At 34.0% G+C, this 12,374-nt stretch overlaps 1 pseudogene; it reads right to left on the bottom strand.

Moving 5' to 3' along the window:
- Nucleotides 1-308: 308 nt before the first annotated feature.
- On the bottom strand, nucleotides 309-1,032 carry LOC100713116 (tubulin alpha-1B chain-like; annotated as a pseudogene).
- Between the last annotated feature and the right edge of the window lie 11,342 nt (nucleotides 1,033-12,374).

The raw sequence follows: 12,374 nt of genomic DNA, 5'->3' as shown, positions 1-12,374 counted from the left end.
CTTGAGGACTGCTATCTCAGATCATCTTCTTCTGCAATTTTACATAACTGTGTTCTTTTCCCTTTCTTAAAGCATTTACTTTACTTTGAGACTTGATGGAAAAATCAGAGGTACACATGGAAAAGAGACACACTCATAGAAGATCACAAACATGATCAAGCCAGAACAACTTAGGGCTTCTCAGCTACACTGAAGCCAAGGCTCTGAGAGCTGACATGACTCAGGGATGAATGGAACGCATAACTAGCGCGTAACTAGTGTTCCCTCCTTCTTCACTGTCTCCTTCAACAGAAGCCACACCAAACTCTTCATGAGTCCTTCTTGAGGACATCCATGTCTTCCAGGGCCTCAGAAACATCCCTTCTCCCATCCACTCACCCATGTATTAGTGAACAACTTGTTACATATCAGATCAGACTCTTGGTCCAGGCAAGCCCAGGCTTCAGCAATGGCTGTGGTGTTACTCACCATGCAAACAGCCCTGTACCTTGGCCAGGTCACCACCAGGCAAAATGATAGGAGGCCAGTAATTAAGGTAACTTTAAAGCCAGTGGGACATCAGTCCACAGACTAGATGCTATGCTTAGTCTCAATGGTGGCAGTGGCAGCATTAACAAGTTTGGGGACCACGTCACCGTGATAACGACAGGGAGAAACCATGGCGGAGGTCACATTTCACCATATGGTTGACTGGCTCAAAGCAGGCATTGGTGATCTCTGCTACAGAAAGCTGTTCATGGTAGGTTTTCTCAGCAGAGAAGAAGGCATATTTGGCCAAATGGAAGTGGATGTGGGGATAGGGAACCAGTTTGGTCTGGAATTTCGTCAGATCAACATTCCTGGCTCCATCAAATCTGAGGGAAGTGGTGATGGGAGACACAATCTGGCTAATAAGGGGGTTCAGGCTAGTGTATGTGAGGCACGCAATATCTAAGTTTCTACAACAGATGTCATAGATTGCCTCAAAGTCCTCCATAAAGGCACAGAGTGCTCTGGGCTGGTGTGGGTGGTGAGGATGGAGCTACAGCACTCTACTATATTCCAGCACTTGTTGGGTTCTTGGGGGACTCCCTTCCTATGGTGATAAGCGAACCCAGAGCCACCAGAATACTTTTTAATGTATGACGAAAAATACATGTGAACTCTTAAAATTTTAAGAATGCTTTGACATAGGGTTACTCCAGTTTTCCTGCCTTAAAAAATTGGCACTACACAAAATTTCAGGTGTGAAATATGATCCAGAAATATGTCCTCCATCCTGCTGGAAAGCACTTAGTCCATTTTATGTCATTTTTATTTGTACATGGAGGGTAATTAGTCACATCACGTTCTGTGGGTTTCTGTCTGATTATGTGATTTAGTTTTGCTGTATGCAGCTAAAATGACATGCCTAGTTTTCTGTCTCTGAAACTTTACCAACACTTACAGTTAGAGTCAATCACTAGAATTTAGGCAGAGCTTAGCACAAATCTACCAGCTTCTCGAGCTACACAAATACTATCTTAGTGGGATCCTTTTGAATAATGCACAGGCAGTGATTTCAAAGGATATTGGTTCTAAGGTCACTTTTGGCTACCAAATTATCTTATATCAAATGACAGTATTTGTGTATAACCATTGCATATCTTCCTATATAACTTCAGCAATGTCTACATTACTAATAATAACCAGTATGATGTAAAGGTCTGTTAAACTGCAGGACATTGGGAATAATAACAAGAATAATCTATAAATGTTTAGGACAGATGCAATGATTTAGTATAAACAAAATATTTGTTAAATTAATAATGACAGAGCATATTGATAGAAACAGCCAATGTCTAAATTAGATCTGCCTTAAATCTATTTCAGACAATTTGAGTATCCTGAATTAGTGCAATGAATTAGTACACCTCTTCCTTAACAAATTTGTCTCTGCTATATCCCTAAAAGAGCACACTCTAGTAGTTTTGTAATCTATTTCCTGCTATTATAGCAAATTACTTGAAGCTGAGTGAAATATAAAGAAAAGAGATTATGTAGCACATATTTTGGGCAAAGAAGGTCCAAGACTGGTAAGCTCCATTTGTTTGACTGCTAATGAGCAGCTCTTGGTGCATGGCATCATGATGTGTCTGAACACAGAAAGATAACAAGAGTAGACAGGAAACCAGAGAGAGTAAGGAAGACAGGTCTTGTCATTTTATTAATTTTTTTCACAAGAAGTAATCATGAAATTACACTAATTTTATGTGAGGGAAGCATTCCCAAAGACCCTATTTTCTTCCACTCGACTCCACTTTTGTGCTTGTGTGTGTGTGTATCTGTGTGTGCATGCGCATGCACACGCATTGCTAGGGATCAAGCCATGGACGTGCATGGTAGACAAGCATTCTACCGCTGAGCTGTGTTCCAGTGCTAGGCTGCCTCTTTTAATGGCTTCTCCACTTCAACACTGCTGTACTGAGGACTAAGTCAACAATGAGTGAAACTTTGATAGACAAACCACACCCAAACTCTAGCATTTTTCAAACAATTTTGTATTAAAACCATTTAAAATATTTTATTAAGTGACATAATTTCCTGCAATTGACTTTGTATTCATACTTTTAAAGAGTCATGAAATAAGAAGAAAAAATTTTTCCACTGAACTACAGAATATCTTTTTATAACGAATAGAAATGCAGTCAGTATAGAAAATAAAAAATTGTTTTTACAAGAATCTAGTGTTAATTAGTGAAGCTAAACTTTGTACACTGTATTTAAGGCAAAAATCCCACCAAATAATTCATTTCTACCTTATGACCAAGTTGATTCGGGAGTTGACAATGCATCCTTCCATAAAGGTTATAGAGGCTGTTCATCAAAAATAAACAGGTGGGGTGAGTGTTAGATGGAGAAATGATAGCAGCTCCAGGATCTCTACAGAACTTTCAGTATAACTTGGATTACTTTGGTGGTCTCTTACTTTGTTTACTATTCTAAAATATTCTAAAAAGGACAAGTTTTATGCTTGATCTGATTTGGTGTCTTTTGAAATAACTTGCAAATATTATCTTTTCACTAAATATTCACTCTTTCATGAAAAAGCTGAGAAATTAAATTAAATTAACATATTTGTAACATAGTTACAATCCTGTCCTGTTGCATTTTGAAGTATTTTTCACTCGCACCTTGATTCAGCTGTATCACCTTAGAAAGACTTTCAAATATTTGCATAAGTTTGATCTTTCGATTTATGAGAAAGAGGAGATCATGGATTCTGACAAAAAATTTGTTACTGTCAAGACTCTTTTATGAAAGCTATTTGTTATGGTTTGAGAACTGGTGATCAAACTAATGCCAGCTGGATTACATCAGCATGCATTGAGAGAAGATGCTCCACCTGAGGAGGGTTGCCAGGATAAATAGGTGGAGAAGAAGGGAGGTGTGGAAGGTTGAGGCATTAAGGAGGCATTGTGCATTCTCCTAGAGTTGCTGTCTGAGCTGTTGGTTCTCCTGGAGAACCTTTGGTCTTCATATCCAGCATTGCTTCCTGGCTCTGGAGAGGAAGACGTGCTGCTTGGTCTCCAGGATAAACTCGTCAGGCTGCTTCCTGGCATGTACCCGACTGTGCTTGTCATCGGAGGAGCTCGAGGCCTCCATGTGGCTGAGGACAGCTGTGGTGCCTTTCAGGCTATTCCTGTTCTTTGTTGTGAGTTTGATTTCTCAGCTCCAGTGTAGAACCCTCATCCCACTAACACATCTCCTTCATCTTGCTGGCATAGACTTTCTGGCTTCTACCGCTGACCCTTGAGTCTTCCAGGCACGGATCCGTAAAACAGACTGGCGTAAGTCCTTCTTGTGGGCTCTGGACTTCCAGTTGGACTAATGGGAGGCATTGTCCTGAGCTCTGGGTTTTTATCTGGACTCATGTGGGACATTGCTGTTGGGTTTAGGCTCTTGACTAAATAATCTATGTCTTTGGTGTTGCAGAGATTTCCTGCATTTTCCTGTGTTAACTTCTGGTGACCATTATAAAAATATTATAAACTCCATGTCCTAATCCTAGTTGTTCTCTGTGTACAACCCCTGACTACAACACTATTTAACTTGTAGCATTTGGAAAGGTTTAGGAGACCCCCAAAATTAGAACACTGTGCATTTGAACTGAATATCTTTTCTTGTCTTAAGATTCAAATTCAAGATAGAATTTGAAATATAAATTCTCTTGCTTCTCAGACATTCACATTCAGACTGGAAGTGGCTTTGCCGAGTCTCCAAGCTTGCCTAATGCAGATCTATTGAGTTTGTGTTGAAAATATTCTACCGATAAATTTTTTAATTCATGGAAATTATTTTTAATCTATATGTGTATTTGTCTGTAATAACACTAGAAGATAAATTTTCTAAATAAAAAACTAAATAGTCAAAATAAATGGTGACTGGGCCATTAGGTTGGACAAGCTGGGGAATATTTTCTTCTTTTGCTCAGGTAAACTAAATTATATGAGAACAAATGTGTATGTCCTGTTTCATTAGGATAATAGTGAAATGTTTTGGTTAATGCATAGTCTACATAGTAGATAAGGTAGATAAAGGTGTATAGTACTGAGGTACTGAAAATATCATTACTGTGATCAAGGGATTCTACATGTTCTAAATTTCTTATCCCTTTATAAATATGAGTGAACACATAAATGAAGTTCACAGAATACTAAGGAACCAGGTTCTACTTACTTATCACTTCAATACTGACCGTGCTTCCATAGACCTGGTTGCATAGAATTATGTGTAAAATAAGGGGAAACTTGGAAAGTCTACTCACATGTATAAAAGCCTACTTTTCCAAAGAATCCATGTGCAAATTAAACACACACACATACCACATCATAACATATATATAAACATTATACAAATATAAAATTACATTGTGACTTCAAGGAGAAATTTATATGTTTTTTCCTAATCTTATTATTCTCTCTCCTTGTGGAAGTAATTAGTATCCTCAATTCACCATTCACACATTTAAAATTATTGAGGTTGCCTAATCTTACTTATTTATTCTTAAACAATGAGGAAAATTATTTAGTTTTCTTCATTCTCAAGTTTTATGAATGTGTTATCATACTCAAAGTAGTTTTGTAAGATTGCTTTATTTTTTAATTCAAAAATGTACCTGAGAAGTATGCATATCCTTTCTTGTGGATGTATTTCTTTTATCTTTCCTGACACATATTATGCTGATGGATTACATTTTAACATTTTTTCTCCAGTTAATAGGCATTGCATATATGAAATTTCATATATGATATTTTATATTAACACTCATTTTGAGCATATTTCCTAATATAAATATACAAGTCAGTCTCTAAGTGGTGTGCTGCTTTTTCTTAACATGAAATAAATTTGAAAATATTTTCATTTTTTATTCATCATTTAGTTTGCCTCAGTGTTTTATGGTTATCACATATTATTAGGTAATATATCTTTTCTTATTGATTTTTTTGCATTTGTTGTCATATATTCTGAATTGCAGTCTCTTGTCGTTGTATTCCCACACTGTTTCTCACCCTCTTAATATCAATGTATCTTTAGCCACGGTAATTTTTAATTTTAAGGAAACAAAATTCTCAAAATTATTTTGTGTAAACATTTGAAAGTTACATTTAAATAACTTTCTTATTCCCAAAGTTATTAAATAGTTTTTATATCCTTTTTTGAAACATTTCAGTATACTTTCATATTATACATATTTAATTCTTATGGAATCTTTGATCTAATATTTTATTACACAGATAACAAATTTTTGTTAGTAGCACTTAGTTATTCATGTTCTTAATTATCTAATGTCATGTTGATCATATATTTTTATTATAGACAAGCTTTTTATGCACAATGAGGAAGTTTTCCTGGGTTATTATGTTACAATGAGTAATATATTTCCAGGTGAATGGTACGCCTGTACTAAAGCTTAAAATAAATTTGTATCTTCTAATAAGAATCTCTCTTTTTTTTCCTCTGACATGACTTTGGCCACTTAGAGCTGTGAAATCTTTATATATATTAAAAGAACATTTTTGTAAGTATCTAATTAAACTTGCCATTTTGATGAGTGAAATCGAACTTCAATTAGGGAAAAATTTATTTGTGATGTGGTCTTATTGTTAAATATTGCATAACTTGCAACTTGTTGCTATTTACAATTACTGTCTTTAGTAAAGTTGCAGATATTTTCTTTTAAAATATGGCCATTTAATTTTCTGACAGCATGAAATCCCTACTTTGATACTCCTCTACAGCATCCGTGTCTTTGAGATTGAGAGGATTCTTTTAAGATAATTTGACAGAAATGACACTATATAACGCATCAAGTTTTCATAGAAATGGCATCTCTGTTTTAAATGAGCATATCAGATTTATTCTTGTGCTACATTCAATGCTAAAACATTAAATGCTTTTCTCTAAGTTCAAGATCACGGAAATCAAGGCAAGGCTGTCTACTCCCATGGCGGTATTCTCTTCAGCTCAGTACTGCACGCCCTAACCAGAGCAATGAGTCAAAAAGAGTATCACTGTTTCAATCGGACTTTGATTTCAAAACAGAAATTCAAAGTTAAAATTAAGAATTTGAAGAAAGTGAGAGCTGGTCACCAAACCAAATGCAGGGTCCCAGGTGACTGCATCCGTGTCAGACTCATGACACTGACCCTACCAGGACTCCGCTCAAGAAGAGCACGATGTCTATAGAGAGCACAGTAGAGAAGAATGAACACTAATGAACACCGGACTCTATTATTCAACATATTAAGATCAATATCCCACAATAATACTAGAATGAAAGGAAGTGTTTTAAACATAGAATTAGCAGGAATAATATATTTTGGGTGTGGTATAGACTGACATATTACCACCTCCTTTCCAAAAGAGAATGATTATGAGAAACATGTGACTTAAAAGAAAAGTCTATTAAAATACTCCAATTTTAAGACACCATAAAAAGCAAAGTAAGAGAGTGAGGGAGGGTCGAGGGGTTGGGACGATGATTCTTGATTGTTTTCATCTAAAATAAAGGCATTTAAGGAGCTCATACAAGTTATTCAATCAATCACAGTTGAAGAAGTAGAAGTAGGAGTGAAAATCATAGTGAAGACTTCCAGAATTAATGATTTTTAGGATGTCTTTCACACAGATTAAGATAAGTCAAGCATATCTAGGAATATATAGATGGGATAAATCAATAACAAGGGAAAAAAGAAACATTATGAGGGAGGATCCTAGGGAAGCATGATTTTTGAACAAATTAGTGCAGGAAAGAAAACAATATTAGCAGGTTTCTGCCTGCTTCATTCATGGGATAAGGGTCCTCATTTTTTCCATTGATGAGATGCTAGTGAAGGCATTAAAAAAAAGACAGTCTTAAAGAAAATTCTGCCCTGTAACGGAATAAAGGGAGTTTATCACAAAGCACCAAGAACTAGTGGAAGAGATTACCCCTCTTTTAGACTGATTAAATGGAAGAATATTCCATATTTGATAAGAGATATTTCTTCACTCCTTCCTTGAGTAATTGGGTAGAAGTGAAACCTTCTAACGACGGATATATAGCCAAAAACATCAAGTAATGAGGAATTTACATGTTTGTTTTGTTGCAAGAGAACTATCTCTGCCATCTGGAATAAACTTTAGCAGCCAAAAGTACAAACTGGCAGACTTTCTAATACTCAGACTAAGATAGTTATTTCCTCTACTTTTGCATTTTATATCTGTTTTATTCTGTTTTTCACAAGTAAGTTATTTACAATGGTTTTCCTGATCAATTGTCTCACAGCCTACCTGTAAGGAGTACTATGCTAAAAAAAATGACACCAGGGGCTGGGGATTTAGCTCAGCGGCATAAGCGCCTGCCTTGCAAGTAGGCAGTCGTGAGTTCGATCCCTGGTACTGATAAAAAGGAAAAAGACCAAAAAAAAAAAAAAAAAAAGACACCAAGCAACAACAACAATTCTAATATTTCCAGCAAAAATAAACTAATAAAAATATCTAAAATTAATAATAAAATTTTTAAAAAATTGAGAATTAGTGGACAATGAAAATTTTGCTAAATTTAGGGAACTGTCTGAATTATTCTTCCAGTCCAGCTACATATTTCAACTTGCCCATTTCTGTGAATTAAATTCTAACAATTGACTTCTACTTCTTGCTCAATAACTAACCTAAGTAGTCCATGTTATACTCGTTTCTTTATCCTCAGCAGCTGAGATAATAATAAACACTTCTGCTTGAATTGGATTTATTATGGGACAAGGTACTATCAGAGAACACATATAATATTTCAACTAAAGTTCACAGAATATTGCACCATAATTCACATATCACAATAGTGCATACAAGGTTCTGAAATCTGTGACTCAGTTTCTCTATACAACATTTAATTTCTGATTTTTGTTTTCCTATATTGTAGGCTCAGTCTAATACCTGCCATGCATTTAAAAATGTTTTATTTATTAATTTATTCAACATTTCTATTTTTCAAATATTTCTATTATTAAGTGATTCAACAACTATTTCTAAGTTGTCCTTTTTGTATTAGGCTTCACACTGCATGCTGGAGACTCAAAGATTAACACAGACTTGTTACTGACTTGATACTATTAGGAAACAGGACTTACAATTGAAGAGCAGATAGACATAAACAATAAACACAGTAGACTGTAAGTCATAACACACGAGCCAGTTTAGAGTTCTGTGAGATCTCAAAGGAGAAAGCAATCAGTTTTACATGAAAGAAGAGCTAGGCAAGAATTGAATGGGCTAGATAAATTTTAACACTGCTTCTTAGATAAAAGTTAGTGTTGGGAGACATTTTTGAATGACAGGGTTAGGGTTAGAGAAAGAGGGGCCATAAATATTTTAGGAGAAGTTTCTAAAACATGTCCCCTGCCTATAGAGCATGAAAATCTGATAATTGTATGTTTCTTGTCATATTTTTCAGATATAACATAAATTTTTGAGATAGATATTCAATTTATCTTGTTTGCCGTCATATTCATGTTCTTACCAGTATACTCAAGGTATTGTACAATGAAATTTGATCAGTAGGTAACATAATCAATCAAAGATAAATAATGATTTAACCTCATCTCATATACATTAGAATGTCTAATACTTGTCCCTTCATATTTTTTCTGTTTTGTAGTCTTTCACTTCTAAGTGGTGTTTTCATATCCAAACTTCTTTCCTCTTGTCTTTCCACTACAATTTGTCTTTCCATTCTACAATCTGGAATGTCAATCTTAGATGTCAGGAAAAAAAAAAACCTGATAGTTGGGCTAAAAGAATGTTGTCCTTTGAATATATTAACTCAAATTCAGTAGCTATTTGAGAATGAAATGTAGAAGTGAGTCACATATTTTTAAAAATTGTCATTATGAAAAAATAAAACCAAGATTGGAGATTAAAAGTACATGATTATTAAAATTGTGATGGTGTGGGAAAATTTAAATTATTAGAAACATTAGGGAAAAAAAGCAAAAAACTCTACAACTCTATAAAAATCATGTTTCGATTATGGGTAGGCAAAGCTATTGCTTTTATCATCTAAAATAAAATGCAATAGTTTCGAAATAGCGATATAATGAATATATTGCATTTACCAAATGATTTTATTTGTCATAATTTACTTAATAAAATAAACACAGTCTTAAGAGTATGAAATAGAAAAATAAAAATGAAAAAACACAATGAACATGGAAACAATAAACCATTTATTTTTTGAATTGGAAAAATTATTTCAATAAAAGAACCCATTTCAAATTTACTCAAACTTTCCTAAAAGTTAATCCAGTCATTTATTCAAAATAGTTTTTGCAAATTTTGCCCTAAAGCTCATTGAAATTATGAGAACAACTTAAACATCACCATGAGAACACTTGATTTTCTTTGTATTGGAAAATTTTCAACTTTTCCTGTGAATGTCTTCATTTCCAGCCTCAGACCAGTTCCAGAGGGAGATAAAAGAATTTCTTGCATTGAAATAAGGAAATAAGAAAATTTTTGAAAAATTTTTTTATTAGCAAATTAAATAAAAAGTCATCAAATTATATTTAAAACAACTTGTGGCAATGTGTGTCCATTTCCTCATTTGAAAATAAAGCTCACATTTACAATCATTAAAATTATATTTCAGTATTGTTGAATAATTATAAAATGTAGAACTTACAAAAAAGCAAAAGAAGAAAGTAAATACTACTGTTCAGAAAATAGTTGTTAATACTTAAGCATTTCCAACTAAGTCTTGATCTGTGTATTTTGCAAGGTTCTTAGATTTGTCAATACTCAATTTTGTGGTCTACCACTCATCTTGATATTTATAACACAATATTTTCTTAAAGATATAATAATTCACTCCGAATATATTATTACGTGAGTCCTATTTTGTCCCATAATTATACAATATTATTTGTTAGTCTTTGTTTACTTGGGATTAATAAAATCACTTTTATAAATAATAATCCTGGGTGTATCTTTGTGCTAAAACACATTTAGAAATCATGAATTATATTGTAAGATAGCTTATCATAAGTACAATTAGACAGGACAAAGGTACTAACATTTTCGGGTCTTGAATCACATTTCTCAAACTGTTTACACAAATATAGTAATACCAGTTCTGATTCCAGTCAATAGATATTGAAACCATTTTTCTCACAGTATGTTGAAATGTTTGAAATCTTTTTACTTACATACTAACACAGGAGGGTGTGCATGTATAAAAGCAGTGGATTAGAGGTACACGGTAAATTCTAACTACAATTCAAGTATGTGACATAGCAAGAGTAGAAATATCAGCTTTACGGAACAGATCCGGAATTACATCAAAGTCTAGGAAGGACACCTCTCCAAAGTAGTCTCAGTTTTGAGAAATTTAAAAGAGAAATGAGGTAGTATGAAGAATTTTAAAGCAGAAAAATTATGCAAATTCCTAAAGCCAAAAAGGCAGTCCTGTGATGACAGTTAAAGACCCTCCCTCTCAGCCTAACCCTAACTTCAGAAATATTAACTTATTTGAAAGTGTCAGTTGCAGTGTCATAAATTTGAAGTTCATAGAGTTGCCTAGGAACTTCAAGAAATCAAATAAAGAATGTTTTATCATCAGCATTTACTTCCAAATATATAATCTGTTTAGAATTTAAGACATATCTTCCATAAGTAATGCTACTAATAATAGTTAATAAACCTCAAAAATATTTAATTCCCATAAGAAAATTAAATGTACTGCATTAGATTTTTAAACAGTGTCCTGTTAATATAATTCTGAGCCAATTTCTTTATTCTTTTTTCTTATTGACACACAGAGTGATCAACATATTGGGTGACTATTTAAAATTTTAAACATTATTTCAATAAAAAGATGCATTACCCTTAGTATCCCCAAAATATTATCCCATCATTCTTGCCCCTTTCTCAAGCAGTCTGGAAGTTACCTTTCACAAGTGTCCTTATAAGGCTGATCAAAAATACAGTGAGTACTGCTGTTGAAGGTCATCCAAAGAAAGTCAGGGTCACAAAAATGTGACAGTATTTCCACACAGACATATTTCACTGCATGTGGCACCGCACAGCTTCTGGTGTTTGCCCAGTTGAAAATGCCCAAGAAAGCATATGTTTTGGATTGATTTATGACATAAAGGCAGTCATGAAAGCACAACTAACAACAGGAAAGAAGACTTCCAGACCTGCTGCAGAAAGAGGCGAGAATAATGAGATGTTATGTGTTTCAGTAAGCAGAATTAATTTCAGAGAGAAAATTGCAATGTCTTTTATAGTAATTAATTGTTTAATCATTCACTGTGATTTTTGATCATGTCTTACAACTCCATAGCGATTATGCAGACAACTCTTTGTCAAAGAAGGAGATTTTTTTTTGACTCTTCTGTTAGATTTACTAACCTCTTGCAAGCAACTTGAGAACAATTGTCACTTCTAAAACTATGGTTTGCTCTATAACCTGGAGCCTACCTATTTTCTTGTCTGTTCAAGAGATGGGCGAAAAACCAAAATGATATACTTGGACAGTATTATGGCTAATTTGAAAATATATGATTAGCTATTTCTTATTATTGATGATGTACAAATTTATCTTGGACCATGTCTTCACTGATCAACACTACTACATCTGCTAGTAATGTCTAGTCAGTAAATAGAAGAGATCATCGGATAAAAATAGTAGTGAAGGATTCATCACAAAGTGGCTTTGAGATCAAGAAAGCTGCAAAATAAACAGAAAAGGATGTAAAAGCCTTCATTTGGCTTCATCACTGCTGCTCAACTGACAGAATAATCAAATAACTCTTAGTTAGTTTCTCCAAATTACAAACACCATTTATATTTCTCTAGGTGAGTGTTTGTATGCA

Source organism: Cavia porcellus, unplaced genomic scaffold, assembly GCF_034190915.1.
Source record: "Cavia porcellus strain 051 isolate PalLab524CR breed Dunkin Hartley unplaced genomic scaffold, mCavPor4.1 scaffold_1, whole genome shotgun sequence".
NCBI classification, from domain to species: domain Eukaryota; kingdom Metazoa; phylum Chordata; class Mammalia; order Rodentia; family Caviidae; genus Cavia; species Cavia porcellus.
Note: the sequence above shows the minus strand (reverse complement) of the source record. Positions and strands in the feature narration are given on the sequence as shown.